Here is a 14580-nt window from a genome sequence, read left to right as displayed (position 1 = left end):
AATATAAAGGGAAGGGTAAACCCCTTTGAAATCCCTCCTGGCCAGGGGAAAGCTCCTCTCACCTGTAAAGGGTTAAGAAGCTAAAGGTAACCTCGCTGGCACCTGACCAAAATGACCAATGAGGAGACAAGATACTTTCAAAAGCTGGGAGGAGGGAGAGAAACAAAGGGTCTGTGTCTGTCTACATGCTGGTCTTTACTGGGGATAGACCAGGAATGGAGTCGCAGAACTTTTCGTAAGTAATCTACCTAGGTATGTGTTAGATTATGATTTCTTTAAATGGCTGAGAAAAGAATTGTGCTGAATAGAATAACTATTTCTGTCTATGTATCTTTTTTGTAACTTAAGGTTTTGCCTAGAGGGGTTCTCTATGTTTTTGAATCTAATTACCCTGTAAGATATCTACCATCCTGATTTTACAGGGGGGATTTCTTTATTTCTATTTACTTCTATTTTTTATTAAAAGTCTTCTTGTAAAAAACTGAATGCTTTTTCATTGTTCTCAGATCCAAGGGTTTGGGTCTGTGCTCACCTATGCAAATTGGTGAGGCTTTTTATCCAACATTTCCCAGGAAAGGGGGGGTGCAAGTGTTGGGAGGATTGTTCATTGTTCTTAAGATCCAAGGGTCTGGGTCTGTAGTCACCTAGGCAAATTGGTGAGGCTTTTTACCAAACCTTGTCCAGGAAGTGGGGTGCAAGGTTTTGGGAAGTATTTTGGGGGGAAGGACGTGTCCAAACAGCTCTTCCCCAGTAACCAGTATTAGTTTGGTGGTGGTAGCGGCCAGTCCAAGGACAACGGGTGGAATATTTTGTACCTTGGGGAAGTTTTGACCTAAGCTGGTAAAGATAAGCTTAGGAGGTTTTTCATGCAGGTCCCCACATCTGTACCCTAGAGTTCAGAGTGGGGGAGGAACCTTGACAGGCCCATTACCCTGAATAGGCCCTTCCCAACCAGCTATCTAGACAAAGCATCTTGCTTAGTGGGCATCACCCAGGCCTAACTACATTTGAAATACAGATGCATAGCCAATATTTTTTAATTTCAGATACAAAAATAATATATGCATACAAAGACAATCATATTCAGCAAATCATAACTTTTCCAGTGACACCTTACATGACCCAACTTGTACAAAATGCATCATAATTATGCCATAATCAAAACATAATATTAACAGGATGAATATGGGATGTAGTGTCAGTGAAGTAATAGTCATTGGACCACCTTCTGTTGGTGAAAGAGACAAGCTTTTGATCTACACAGAGCTCTTCGTCAGTTCTGGGAAAAGGATTCAGTGTCACAGCTAAGTGGAACAGATTATTTAGGATAACCCCCCTACCCTTTTTGTCCTATGACTGGAGAGGTGTTAACAGGCCCTTGAAATGTGTTAACTACTTATTCTAAGGAGAATTGTAAGGAGTGTGATCACTTTAGATAAGCTATTACCAACAGGAGAGTGGGTTGGGGGGGAGAAAACCTGGATTTGTGCTGGAAATGGCCCACCTTGATTATCATACACATTGTAAGGAGAGTGATCACTTTAGATAAGCTATTACCAGCAGGAGAGTGGGGTGGGGGGAAAGAAAACCTTTTGTAGTGATAAGAAAAGGAGTACTTGTGGCACCTTAGAGACTAACCAATTTATTTGAGCATAAGCTTTCGTGAGCTACAGCTCACTTCATCCGATGAAGTGAGCTGTAGCTCACGAAAGCTCATGCTCAAATAAATTGGTTAGTCTCTAAGGTGCCACAAGTACTCCTTTTCTTTTTGCGAATACAGACTAACACGGCTGTTACTCTGGAACTTGTAGTGATAAACACCCATTTTTTCATGGTCTGTGTGTATAAAAACATCTGTATTTTCCACAGTATGCATCCAATGAAGTGAGCTGTAGCTCACGAAAGCTTATGCTCAAATAAATTGGTTAGTCTCTAAGGTGCCACAAGTATTCATTTTCTTTTTACTTATTCTAAACAATCTGTTCCACCTTGTATTCAACTGTGACTCTCTGGTTACCTGTCCCAGGCCTGAGAAAGAGCACTGTAGCTTGTCTCTTCCACCAACCATCTTGTCGCTCTAATATCCTGGGACCAACATGGCTACAACATTGCAAACATCAAAGGAATATTGTCAGGTGTATCTCACTGAACTCTGTAAAGCACTTTCAGATCTTGAGATGGAAAACACATCAGCAGAGCAAATATTGTCATCTTGATTATTATGAGGAGCTTGCTGTTACCTGGGCTCCACATGGTGAAGGAGGAAGAGAGAACAAGCTTCATTCCTGCCCCCACCCCCACTTTGCATTTCAAATGGATTGTAGTGATCATTTTAAGTGAGATAGATAGTGCTGGTGGGAGTCCAACATTCCGTACACTAAACCCATCTTAATCTTTGCCTGCAAGCATGCTTCCTCCTTTTGCTGTTTCAATCGTAACCCCCCATCCAGCCCCCGCTGCCTTTCCCCCACTGCTGGTGTTTGCAAAGCAGCCAAACAGATCTGCTTGGAACTAGGGTGAGTGTGCCAAACTCTTCAAGGCAGATTTTACTGAAATTCTGTAGAAAAGAAGAAAAAACACCCAGTGACTATATTTTTTTAAGAAGAAATGATTGTTTAATCCTGCTCCTTAGGCAGGACACAAAGCATGGGTGGTGGGTGAACCCCCTCTTCAGGGAGGCTAACTTGTCACGCCTATACCCCCCCATCCCGTGCCCAGAGGAGCCCCACCCTAGCTAACCCCAAACAGCTGGCCAACCTGACCCCTGGGCCGAGCCAAGTGCTCCAGGCTGCTGGCTGGAGCAGACTGAGCCTCTGCTGGCTTCGGGGAGAGGGGGAGGGAGGGCCTCAGGGAAGAACATGAGCAGGGCCACAGCCTGGGTTAGGGGAGGCTTAGCCTGCCCTGGCCTTTGGTACCTGCCGCTCATGACAAAGTGTACAGGGCTTGTTGTGATTTCTGAAATCTGTTCCATTACAGCATATTTTTTTAGGTTGCGAACCCTTCAGGACAGGGATTGCCTCTGAGGTGTGTCTGTGCTGTCCCACACACAATGGGGCCCCAGTCTCATTTGGAGCCAACAGGTGTGACCATAACATAAATATCTTAACAGTAATGTCACCAAGTGATTATACATAGTATGTTGTGGGACTAAAACCGACCACATACCAATGACTATATTAGAGGTGCTCAACCAGGGAGTTGTGACCCCACCCAGCCCTTCTGATAGTGCTAAAGAGGAGGATCCCAGTTGGATGGGTAGGGACCCTGGAGAGGGGAGTTGCAATCTGGAAAAGTATGAGAATCACAGGGCTAGATTGTGGCTCTGCACATGCTCTGCCTGGACCTTCAGGAAGAAGGTCAAAGAGAGAATTATTATGTGTATTACAGTAGTCATATAATCATAGAATATCAGGGTTGTAAGGGACCTCAGGAGGTCATCTAGTCCAACCCCTTGCTCAAAGCAGGACCAATCCCCAATTTTTGCCCCAGATCCCTAAATGGCCATGTCAGGGTTTGAACTCACAATTCTGGGTTTAGCAGGCTAATGCTCAAACCACTGAGCTATTCCTCCCCCCATCATCCCTCTATGTGTGTTACAGAAATTTCCATCACTGCTGGCTGAGGTCAGGGCTCCATTGTGCTAGGTGCAGCCAAATGACATATAGCCAAATGACAGTCCCTGCCCTGACAACCACACAATATTGTGAATCCAACAGAGGTATATTATTCTATTGTAGCTCTAGGGCTGTTGGGCTTTTCACCTTTGTACAACCCAAAAGCAATAGTCTTCAATAGAAACTTTTTATGTACCTATCAAAGCTTGAAGGTTCAGAAATCTGGAGACATTATGCAAATGATATAATATCCTAATTTGCATATTTAATGACTACTCACTGCCTTATTTACATAGATGCCAGCAGAACTTGATTACCAGAGTATCAGACCAGTACGGCTGGAGAATGGAAGGCGTTTTAGGAATTGCTATGCTCCAGGCTGCTCTGGCATAGCCCTGGGCTGCAGTCTAGGTAGTTCTTGCTGCTTCTCCCGACTGCCACTGGCTGCTCTGTGTCCTGGACTGGGAGGAGGTAGCCCTGTGCTGGCTGCTGCGTGCCCTAGGCTGGGAGGGGCTCTGGCCACTTCCTGCTGTCACAGCTGGGCATACTGTGGCTTTGCCTTGCCCCATGGCTGTGAGGAGGGGAGGTGGGGCTCAGGCTGCTGTCCCTGGTCATTGCTTGCAGGCCCATTGTTGTCCAGGACAGGGGGCTAGAGCACTGCGTGGTATTTCTCTAGCCATCACTCCGAGTTCATGGTTGTGGGTGGGCTCAGAGAATATGGCTGGAGTGCTCCTTGATGGCACTGCAGGACTCTGCTGGTGGGGAGAGGAAGTCTAGGACCCCACTCCCAGGCAGGGTGGAACCGTGCTAACTGCTGTATGGGTGACATGCAGGCTCCCCCTCCCCAGGCCAGCGAGTGGGGCAGGGCCCGTCAGGACAGAGCGCTGACCACAGCTTTGCTACACACAGGATGTGACTGCTCTGTCTCCATTCTGCTCATCCCCATGCTAGAGACTGCATGCTCCTGCTTGTGGCAAGGGCTGGATAGCCAGTTCCTTGTAGCCATCGGGACAGTTGGTCGGGAATTCAAACTGTTGAGTCTTTCACTGTTGCACCGCATGCGTCTAGCCAGTCAGCGGAGTTTCTTGCAGAAAGATTGTGAGCATTTGCTGGTCTTGTTCGGAACTAGTGTTCGACTTCAGATGAACAAGTGACCATGCACTTAACACTGGCCTCCAGTTTGCAGTGTGTGGTATCTCTTGCTTAAATAGACAGTAGGATGCCATGGCCATGTTTGTTTCCATGAACTGTGTTGTGTCTCCAGCATTCTTAACAGCCTCATTAACACTCACCGGTGTTGTCCTTGGTCAGTGGAGACTCAGAGTTCAGAGATTCAGAGTTCACATGAGTTGACCTCCCAGGTTGGGGGCAAGAAGGCACCTTGCTCGTTCCTCCAGCTGCTCACTGCTCGCTCTGGCCAGTGTTGTTCGTTGTGTCCCCGTTCACTCCCTGCGCCATCACCTTCTGCTGCCACCTGCTGCTGTGACCTCTGCGAGTGGGTCTCTTGAGGTTCCACACAGCTCTCCGTGATTTCAGCTGAGCTCTCAGCGGGGGAACCACACTGCGAGTGCAGACTGGGCCGTCTCTTCCACAGAAACACTGTCCCACAGCCGGTCTAAGCACTTAGACCTGATTCTCAGTGATTTCAGCTCTAGTGATCACTTAACAGAACAAAAGACTCGCTATGGAGCCTAATCAGCTCGGTCTTTAAACAGTGGAGAGGGGCAGGACAAATAGAACTTGTGACTCAGGCAGACTATCAAGCAAATCACCTGTTCCCCACCCTCTCTCTCAATGCCCTCCATCAGCACAGGCTGAGCACAGTTCTATTGCCCTTTACTCCTACAATAAGAATAACAAGATTTCTCCCGCGCCACCCCCCCCCCCATGCACTGACATGGTCATAAAAACAACAGCTGTATAACGAAGCTAGTCTCTGTTCATACCTTTCAAATCTATTACACTTTTTCAGATACACGTATTTTATGATACACACTTTAAAAGCAAATAAAGTGTATTAATGTTTCAATTTCAATTCAAATGTCCAAACAATCACTAAACTGGCAACACTGCATGTAACTAGTTCACAAAACTGGGGAGGGGGGGGGTGTTGGGGAAATTCAGGGGGGGTAAACACCCCCATAGGGTGGGTGTAGGGAAATCCCTGGATTCAGCGTTCAGCTACATTACTGACAGAGGTGTAGCCCTCAACTGCAGCATCTTCTGGCTAGCCTGGTCTCTAACCCCACCTCCGCACTGCTTTCTAACCCATCCCCATGCTATGGGAGGAGACGTACGGCGCTGGAGTGGAGTTGGAACACTGTTCAATTGTGGGTGCTTAAAGCTAGGCCCCAAATCCATATTTCTGGCAAATAAGTGGTCTGATTTTCAAGGCTGCTGAGCACTTGTAGCTCCCATTGGCTAAATAAAGACATTTCCCAGAAAGCCTGACCACTGCCATGCACTTTGCCAAGTCCAGCCAAAGGCTGTAGAGTTAATAGACTCCAACCCAGAGATCTGCTATTGAGAACATACTCGTCACCAGCTCCCTGGCACATACAGAAAATGTCTTTTAAAATTGGCCAGGGATGTGATGCTGATATAATTACAGCCCAGCCCACATGGAGTACTGCAGACATGCTGTTCAAAGGCAGTGTGGCACAATAAAAATAACAGGGCAGATCCTCAGCTGGTGTAAAAGGGAACCACTGATGTTAATGGAGCTACGCTGATTTCCATGGGCTTAGGATTTGGCCCAATGTCTATAATGCTTTACTGTACGAAGAGGTTCTTTATTAATATAGGTTTCAGAGTAGCAGCCGTGTTAGTCTGTATTCACAAAAAGAAAAGGAGTACTTGCGGCACCTTAGAGACAATTTATTTGAGCACAGGCTTTTGTGAGCTACAGCTCACTTCATCGGATGCATTCAATTATTAATATACAATTTCAGGAGTCAAGCAGGCCAAGCACAAATGCAAGAAACTGTATGTAAAAAGCAAACATACGTCGTTTAGTTTCCCACTGTGTGCTGTTGCTCTTGTATCAGTGACCACCAACATGTGTTCTTGCTGTCTGAAACAGGACTTGCCAGACCGGATTGAACCTGGGGTCCATCTAGTCCAGTATCCTGCCTCTGACCATGACTGTGGTTAATACTTCAGAAGGGGTCCACAAAGCCCTGCAGGAGGCAGCTAGTGGGTAACCTGCACCTATGGAACAGTTCTTCCTGAGCCCAGTACTTAGTGGTTGGCTTACACCCTGAAGCAGGAGGTTTGAGATCAGTTTCAAAACTCTTATTTAAATGAAATTTACTACTGTAACTAGAGATTCTTGTTATGCACTGAAATGGCCAACCCTTTTTTTGAATCCTGGTAAGCTCTAGACCTCAACAAACTCCACAGGTTAATGATGCATCCTTTGAAAAAGTATTTACTTAGTTTTACATTTGCCACTTTTCAGTATCATTGAATGGCCCTTCTTCTTGTATTATCAGCCGGGTTAATGGAAGTTCCTGATCTACAGTAGAACCTCAGAGTGACGAACACCAGAGTTATGAACTGATCAGTCAACCACATACCTCATGATCGGAAGTACACAATCAGGCAGCAGCACAGACCAAAAAAAGGCAAATACAGTACAGAACTGTGTTAAACATAAACTACTAAAATAGGGAAAGGTTTGACAATGTAAGGAAATTTTCTGTACTTGTTTCATTTAAATTAAGATGGTTAAAAGCAGCATTTTTCTTCTGCATAGTAAAGTTTCAAAGCTGTATTAAGTCAATGTTCAGGTGCAAAGGTCTGAAAGAACAACCATAATGTTTTGTTCAGAGTTATGAACAACCTCCATTCCCGAGACATTTGTAACTGAGGTTCTACTGTACCATCGTTATCCCATCCATTATACATTTACCATGTCTTAGTCTCTTCTCTTTTACGCATCTTCCCCCTAAGACCTTTTCAACTGCTCCTCCTGTGAAAGTTTCCCCATACCCATCCTGTCATCTTATTATTCAGGGCTCTCTCATAGCTTTCCCAGGATAAAGGTTCTTTCTGTCCCAATATTTTCCTGGTCCATCAGCAACGGAGGGGCGTGGGTGTGCTGGGAGGGAAGGCTCAGAGTGAAGCAACTACAGTCTTTGCAACAGGCTCCGAGCCCTTTCTCCAAGCCATCTGTGATACACGGCTGTCTTTCTGCCATCTCCAGCTTTCCTTCATTCCGCATGCCGACTCTTGTGCCAGACCCTCCTGTCCTTGTGTCCCAGCACTCAAAGTTCTCCTTCTGGACACAGTTTTTCTGTATTCTCTCTGCTAATGCTGCTTCATAGGTGAAAAGTAGCTACAGTCTTGACTGCTTTACTGACAAGAAAATATCAGCTCTACTTTCTTTTAATCCTTGACTGAGGTATTTCTTTTCTTCTCTCTTTTTTTCCCTTCCTGCCACTTCTCACCCAATATTTTTGTTTAAGCTGATTTGTCCTTTTATGAGGAGCTCTAGCTTTCGATGAGGGCTTCATGTATGGGGGTTAACAGATTTAACACAATTATAACTTAATTACAAGAGGAAAACTCAAAAAAAATTTTCACATAAACTTTCCTTGACTGGAAAAACAGATGTCAAAAATAGCTCCAAGGGGCATCAGAAATTGGTCCTAAATTCTCTGGGTCCATCACAAACTATCCATTAGAGGGAAAGAATACAGAGCTGATTGTGGATTCAAAGTGTCTTACCTTGTTACGCTTCTATGATAGAATTACATCATGACTGTTGCAAAAAAGAGATCAACTATCCAGCACACAGTACTCACCAAAATCATACACAGTATGGCTGATTCTCACAAGTTCATTGGGAGTCATATGTCATTTGGTGTTTTCCTTAAAACCCCAGCCCCTGGAGTGATAAGATTATATGAGACCTGACAATATGAGTCCTAAAGGCTCAAAATCCAAGAGGACAAATAAACCCTCTCCCCCCACCCATTTTTTTAAAAATCATGATTTTTAAGCCCATCTCATGCTTGTTGAGGACTTGACTCAAGGTTTTGAATGCTTGGAGTTGAAATATATCCATATCCACCCTTCCATAGGCAGATTCTCATTCACATTGAGTCCCCTTTACACCTCTCAAGCAACATAATGTGATTTTAAAATGGGAGTATATTACATTCATTTTAAGGCCTGTGTATAGTGCCAGCTACTTGAAATAGCATGCAAACCGTAATATTTTAAGTGCATGTATAGGCCATGACAAATAAATGAAACATTTGACTTAATTTATGGAAAAAATATATACATATTTCCATATGTGAGCTTAAATAGGCTCCTGACTCTCCCAAGATGAGATCACCTCTTCTTTTGCAAAGCTCCACAGCCAGAACAGTACCTGCCTGGCTTACTATTAAGATTAATACTGCCTTGGCTTGGTATTGCAGGTCACTGCTGTGAAAAGACTGTTATCAATATGTCTATGCACCGCAGAATGTAAGGCCAGGGCAAGTCGGTCATATGATACTGCCCTTTAATGTCAGCAAGAGGGAAGTCTATAAAAGCCAGGGAAGGGATTCCAAGGGGGTGGGTGGGGGAGGCCATTTTATTGCTGGAATGCACTTCACAGGCCCTGGGACTGGTATGGCGTGGGGTATAGTCACTACAGCAACAGCAGTGAATACCTTCCTATCTTTTATCCAAGCTTTGAATTATTAAATGCAGTTGAAAAATATTTCCAGCTCCTATCTTAAAGATGGAAAGCCAATATATATGCAACTCACGCAAAGCACACGTAGGGAACAACTGCAGAAACAAACACACTTTGTAAGGTACAACCAGACTCCAGTTGTTATCTCATTTGTGTTATAGTAGCACCTATAGGCCCCAACAGATTGGCAGCCCCATGATGCTAGGCATGAGGTGAAGTGATTTGCCCAAGGTCACAAAGCAGGTCAGTGGCAGAGCCTCCTGACTCATTGTCCAGTGTGACAGCCATTGAATCACACTGCCTCCCCTTCTCACCGTGTGTGGAACAGCAGCCACTGAATGCCAAAAGGTCTGGGGGTAGGGAGGGTTAAGAAGGGAAAGTTGGCAGCCGGTATCAAGTGGAGTGCCCCAAGGGTCGGTCCTGGGGCCGGTTTTGTTCAATATCTTCATAAATGATCTGGAGGATGGTGTGGATTGCACTCTCAGCAAATTTGCGGATGATACTAAACTGGGAGGAGTGGTAGATACGCTGGAGGGGAGGGATAGGATACAGAAGGACCTAGACAAATTGGAGGATTGGGCCAAAAGAAATCTGATGAGGTTCAATAAGGATAAGTGCAGGGTCCTGCACTTAGGACGGAAGAACCCAATGCACAGCTACAGACTAGGGACCGAATGGCTAGGCAGCAGTTCTGCGGAAAAGGACCTAGGGGTGACAGTGGACGAGAAGCTGGATATGAGTCAGCAGTGTGCCCTTGTTGCCAAGAAGGCCAATGGCATTTTGGGATGTATAAGTAGGGGCATAGGGAGCAGATCAAGGGACGTGATCGTTCCCCTCTATTCGACATTGGTGAGGCCTCATCTGGAGTACTGTGTCCAGTTTTGGGCCCCACACTACAAGAAGGATGTGGATAAATTGGAGAGAGTCCAGCGAAGGGCAACAAAAATGATTCGGGGTCTGGAACACATGACTTATGAGGAGAGGCTGAGGGAGCTGGGATTGTTTAGCCTGCAGAAGAGAAGAATGAGGGGGGATTTGATAGCTGCTTTCAACTACCTGAAAGGGGGTTCCAAAGAGGATGGCTCTAGACTGTTCTCAATGGTAGCAGATGACAGAACGAGGAGTAATGGTCTCAAGTTGCAGTGGGGGAGGTTTAGATTGGATATTAGGAAAAACTTTTTCACTAAGAGGGTGGTGAAACACTGGAATGCGTTACCTAGGGAGGTGGTAGAATCTCCTTCCTTAGAGGTTTTTAAGGTCAGGCTTGACAAAGCCCTGGCTGGGATGATTTAACTGGGAATTGGTCCTGCTTCGAGCAGGGGTTTGGACTAGATGACCTTCTGGGGTCCCTTCCAACCCTGATATTCTATGATTCTATGATTCTATGAAAGGCAGAGGCTGTTGAGACTGTGAAGGCTCAGCTACCACTCTGGACACAGCAAACATTTTTGGAAAGGCTATTAACCCTTGTGCTTCAGCTTTCATACCAATCGCTAACAGAGACCAGCATGAGTCCTGTGTGGGCGCCGAGTATCTCACATCTGCTTCTGTGGGATTCTTACACCTTCCTCTGAAGCATCACCGTGGTGTTGATCCCTGTCAGAGACAGGATACTGGGCAAGATGTGCTATGGCTCTGATCTAACGTGGCAATTCTTTATAATCCTGATCTGCATCGTAGTAGCTTCTGCATGTCCTACACAAGACTGGGGGTCTCACTGTGATGGGTACTGTATAAACACAAAGGAAAAGACAGCCTTTTCCCCTAAGAAGCATACAGTCGAATATAAGGGATAGTAGAATCAGCTGAAAGGATAAAGAGGGAAACACAGAGGCAATGGTGGTAGGGACACACAGTAGGGAGTTAGAGCTGGACAAAAGAAGGGAAGGACATTCTGTGAAAAAAATTGGAAAGAATTTTTTGTTTAGTTCAAAATTTTTCATGCATTTTTTCAGGCAAAAATGAATATTTCCCAAACATTTTGATTTTGTGGAACACCCCCCCACCACACACTTTCCTTTTAAAAACCTTTCTACCTCTGCCCCCCTTTTTCCAGCAAGGAGGTGGGGGGGAGGAGAAAAAAAAGAAAGAGAGATATTCCCCAACAAAGTGTATGGCAAAAATTAAAAAAAAAATTGGAAAAATTATTCCCATTTTTTCCTTTTTGAATTTTATTCAAAAACCAGGAAATATCGAAGAAACAGAAATGCTTTCACAAAAATGTTCTGATTGTGTCAAAACATGATTTTATTAGGGGCTTGGGGAGGGGGTCAAAAGTTATTTTGAAAAGCTCCCAAGGAAGACCTAACTATGTGCACAATTAGCAGGTGGCAGGACAATTTAAAAAACCTAATAATCAAAAGAGATCAATCTGATTGGTTTTCCCTGTTGTATATGAGGAAAATCAGAAGGAGATCAAAGAGGGGAAAGATATGACCCCTGGGATAAACAGCAGTAACAGCATCAGCATCTTTATAAGCAGTGCAATATGGAACCAATCCAAAGCCCAATGAAGTCACTGGAAAGACCCCTGCAGACTTCACTGGGCTTCAGATCAAGCTGTATATCTTTCCAGCTGCCTGTAAGATCAAAATGCTCTGCAACCCGTTTGTTTGATTAAAAATGCATGACATCGACTGTGGCTGAGGCCCCCAAATCACATATTTAATATTTTATTTGTACAAGCTGTTTGTCTGAAATGAATTTATTACCCCTGCTCTCCAGCTGGACACGCTACCCCAGAAGCTGAAATGCCAAGTTACGAGGCAGTAATTTCATATTCTTTTTTGCCCCCATCACATCACACAAGCCAGAAACACAAAGCAGCACCCTGGGCCTAATGTTTTTTCCATAAGAGCCTGCAGGCTACAAGAGCAGTACCCAGCCTGTGCATTTTAAAGAAGGCTACCTCCCTAACAAATCATCAGGGATCATGGGATGATGTGAGAAATGCATTATAAAAGACAGCAGGAAGCTGCTTGGCTAGGACTAGCATCACACACACAGCCCTCTTTCCTGACCAGTTGTTTGCTCAGTGATTACAATTCTCGCACAGCCTCCTTTAAAATAGTCAGCGCTGAGTATTTATTCAAATTAATCAGCTCACAAATACAGATCTTCTCGGCTAAATACATATTTTACCATCCCTGTGGCTTTTGTTGTCTGGTTTCACCAGAAGCTGCCTGATGCTTTATAGTCTTTGTTTACAGTTTAAAGGAGAGACTCACAGCTTTGCAAGGCACATTATACTCTTTGCTGGTAGACACTCATGTATGCCTAGCAGTTAGCAGGTAATAGTATGCATGTGTAAACACTAAGGCAATGTCTACACTATCATGAATGTTGGCATAACTGGTGTGAATAAACCACCCTTGAGCAACGTGAATTATACTGACCTAAGAGCCGGTGTGGCCATCACTATGTCAGCGGGAGATCTTCTTCTCTTACCAACATAGGGCATGGCTACACTTGCAGGTGTAGAGCACTGTAAATTAAACCATCCCTTGGAGACTGCAGCAGGGAAAGTGCTGCCATGTGTTCACACTGTCAGCTGCAAGCACAGTGGCGTGGCCACAAGAAGCACTGGGAGTGGTGCATTATGGGCAGCTATCCCACAGAGCACCTCTTCCCATTCTGGCACTGTGGTTTGTGGGAAGGAGGCGGTGGGGTGCGGGGCATTCTGGGTCCTGTCCCAATGCCCCGTGATGCATTGCTTCGCATCCCAGTAATCCCTGTGTTTCCGTCCACATTTGACTCCATCTTTCAACTTTTCTTGTACTGCACGCTCTGTCTTCCCTTTCGGTCTGCGGGAATGGATCCTGAATCTGTGAGGAATATGCTGATGGGTCTTGCCAGCACATCAGGAATTGCAGCCGAGTTACTCCTTAAGCTACAAAGTGACAGTGAGGAGTCCGATGATGATGTCGACTCACATAACACATACGACACGAGATTGTTTGTGGCATTGACGGACATGCTCACCACCATGGAACGCTGCTTTTGGGCTCGGGAAACAAGCACTGAGTGGTGGGATCACATCATCATGCAAGTCTGGGATGACGAGCGGTGGCTGCAGAACTTTCGGATGAGGAAAGCCACTTTCATGGGACTCTGCTGAGCTTGCCCCCACCCTGCGGCGCAAGGACATGAGATTGAGAGCTGCCCTGCCGGTGAAGAAGCGGGTGGCTATTGCAATCTAGAAGCTGGCAACTCCAGACAGCTACCGATCGATTGCTAACCAGTTTGGAGTGGGAATCGTGTTGATGTAAGTTTGCAGGGCCGTTAATCTCATCCTGCTCAAAAGAACCGTGAATCTGGACAGCATGCGTGACATTGTGGCTGGCTTTCACAAATGGGTTTCCCTAACTGCGCAGGGGTGATATATGGGACGCATATTCCAATTCTGGCACCAGACCATCGAGCCTCAGAGTACATAAATCAGAAGGGGTATTTCTCTACAGTTCTCCAGGCGCTTGTGGATCGCTGTGGGCATTTCATGGACATTAACGCAGGCTGGTCTGGAAAGGTGCATGACGCATGCATCTTTCAGAACGCAGGCCTATTCCGGAAGCTACAAGCCAGGACTTTCTTCCCAGACCAGAAGATCACCATAGGGGAAGTTGAAATGCCAATTGTGATCCTTGGAGACCCTGCTCATCCTTTAATGCCATGGCTCATGAAATCCTACAAAGGGAGCTATGACAGCAGCAAGGAGTGGTTCAACAACAGGCTGAGTTAGTGCAGAATGACTGTTGAGTGTGCTTTTGGCTGTTTAAAGGGCCGCTGGCGCTGTTTGTATGGGGAGCTATACCTGGCCGATGACAATATCCCCAGGGTTATAGCCGCATGCTGTACCATCCATAATGTTTGTGAAGGGAAGGATGAAAGCTTTACTCAGGCATGGACCTTGGAGATTCAACACCTAGAGGGTGAAATTTGAACAGCCAGAGAGCAGGACTATTAGAGGGGCCCAGCACGGGACTGCAAGGATTAGGGATGCCTTGAGGGAGCAATTTGATGCTGAAAGCCACCAGTAATGTTTGGTGCCCTGCACAGGAGTGAAGTGTAGTGGTTCCAATGCAATGTATGATGCACTGATTTGCAGTGCCTGTTGCTTTCCTGGGCTACGGCATCTTTTACTTAATGCAATAAAGAATGTTTTCAAAGCCAAAAAATTCATTTATTGAAAATAAACACAACTGCTTGGGAAACAGAAAGGGCATGATACATCTGTGCTGAGTGGGAGGAAGGAAGGGGGCGGGGTGGGGACAA

The sequence above is a fragment of the Lepidochelys kempii genome, chromosome 11 (assembly GCF_965140285.1).
Source record: "Lepidochelys kempii isolate rLepKem1 chromosome 11, rLepKem1.hap1, whole genome shotgun sequence".
NCBI lineage: Eukaryota > Metazoa > Chordata > Testudines > Cheloniidae > Lepidochelys > Lepidochelys kempii.
The sequence above is the reverse complement of the archived record's forward strand: the minus strand, read 5'-3'. Positions refer to the sequence as shown.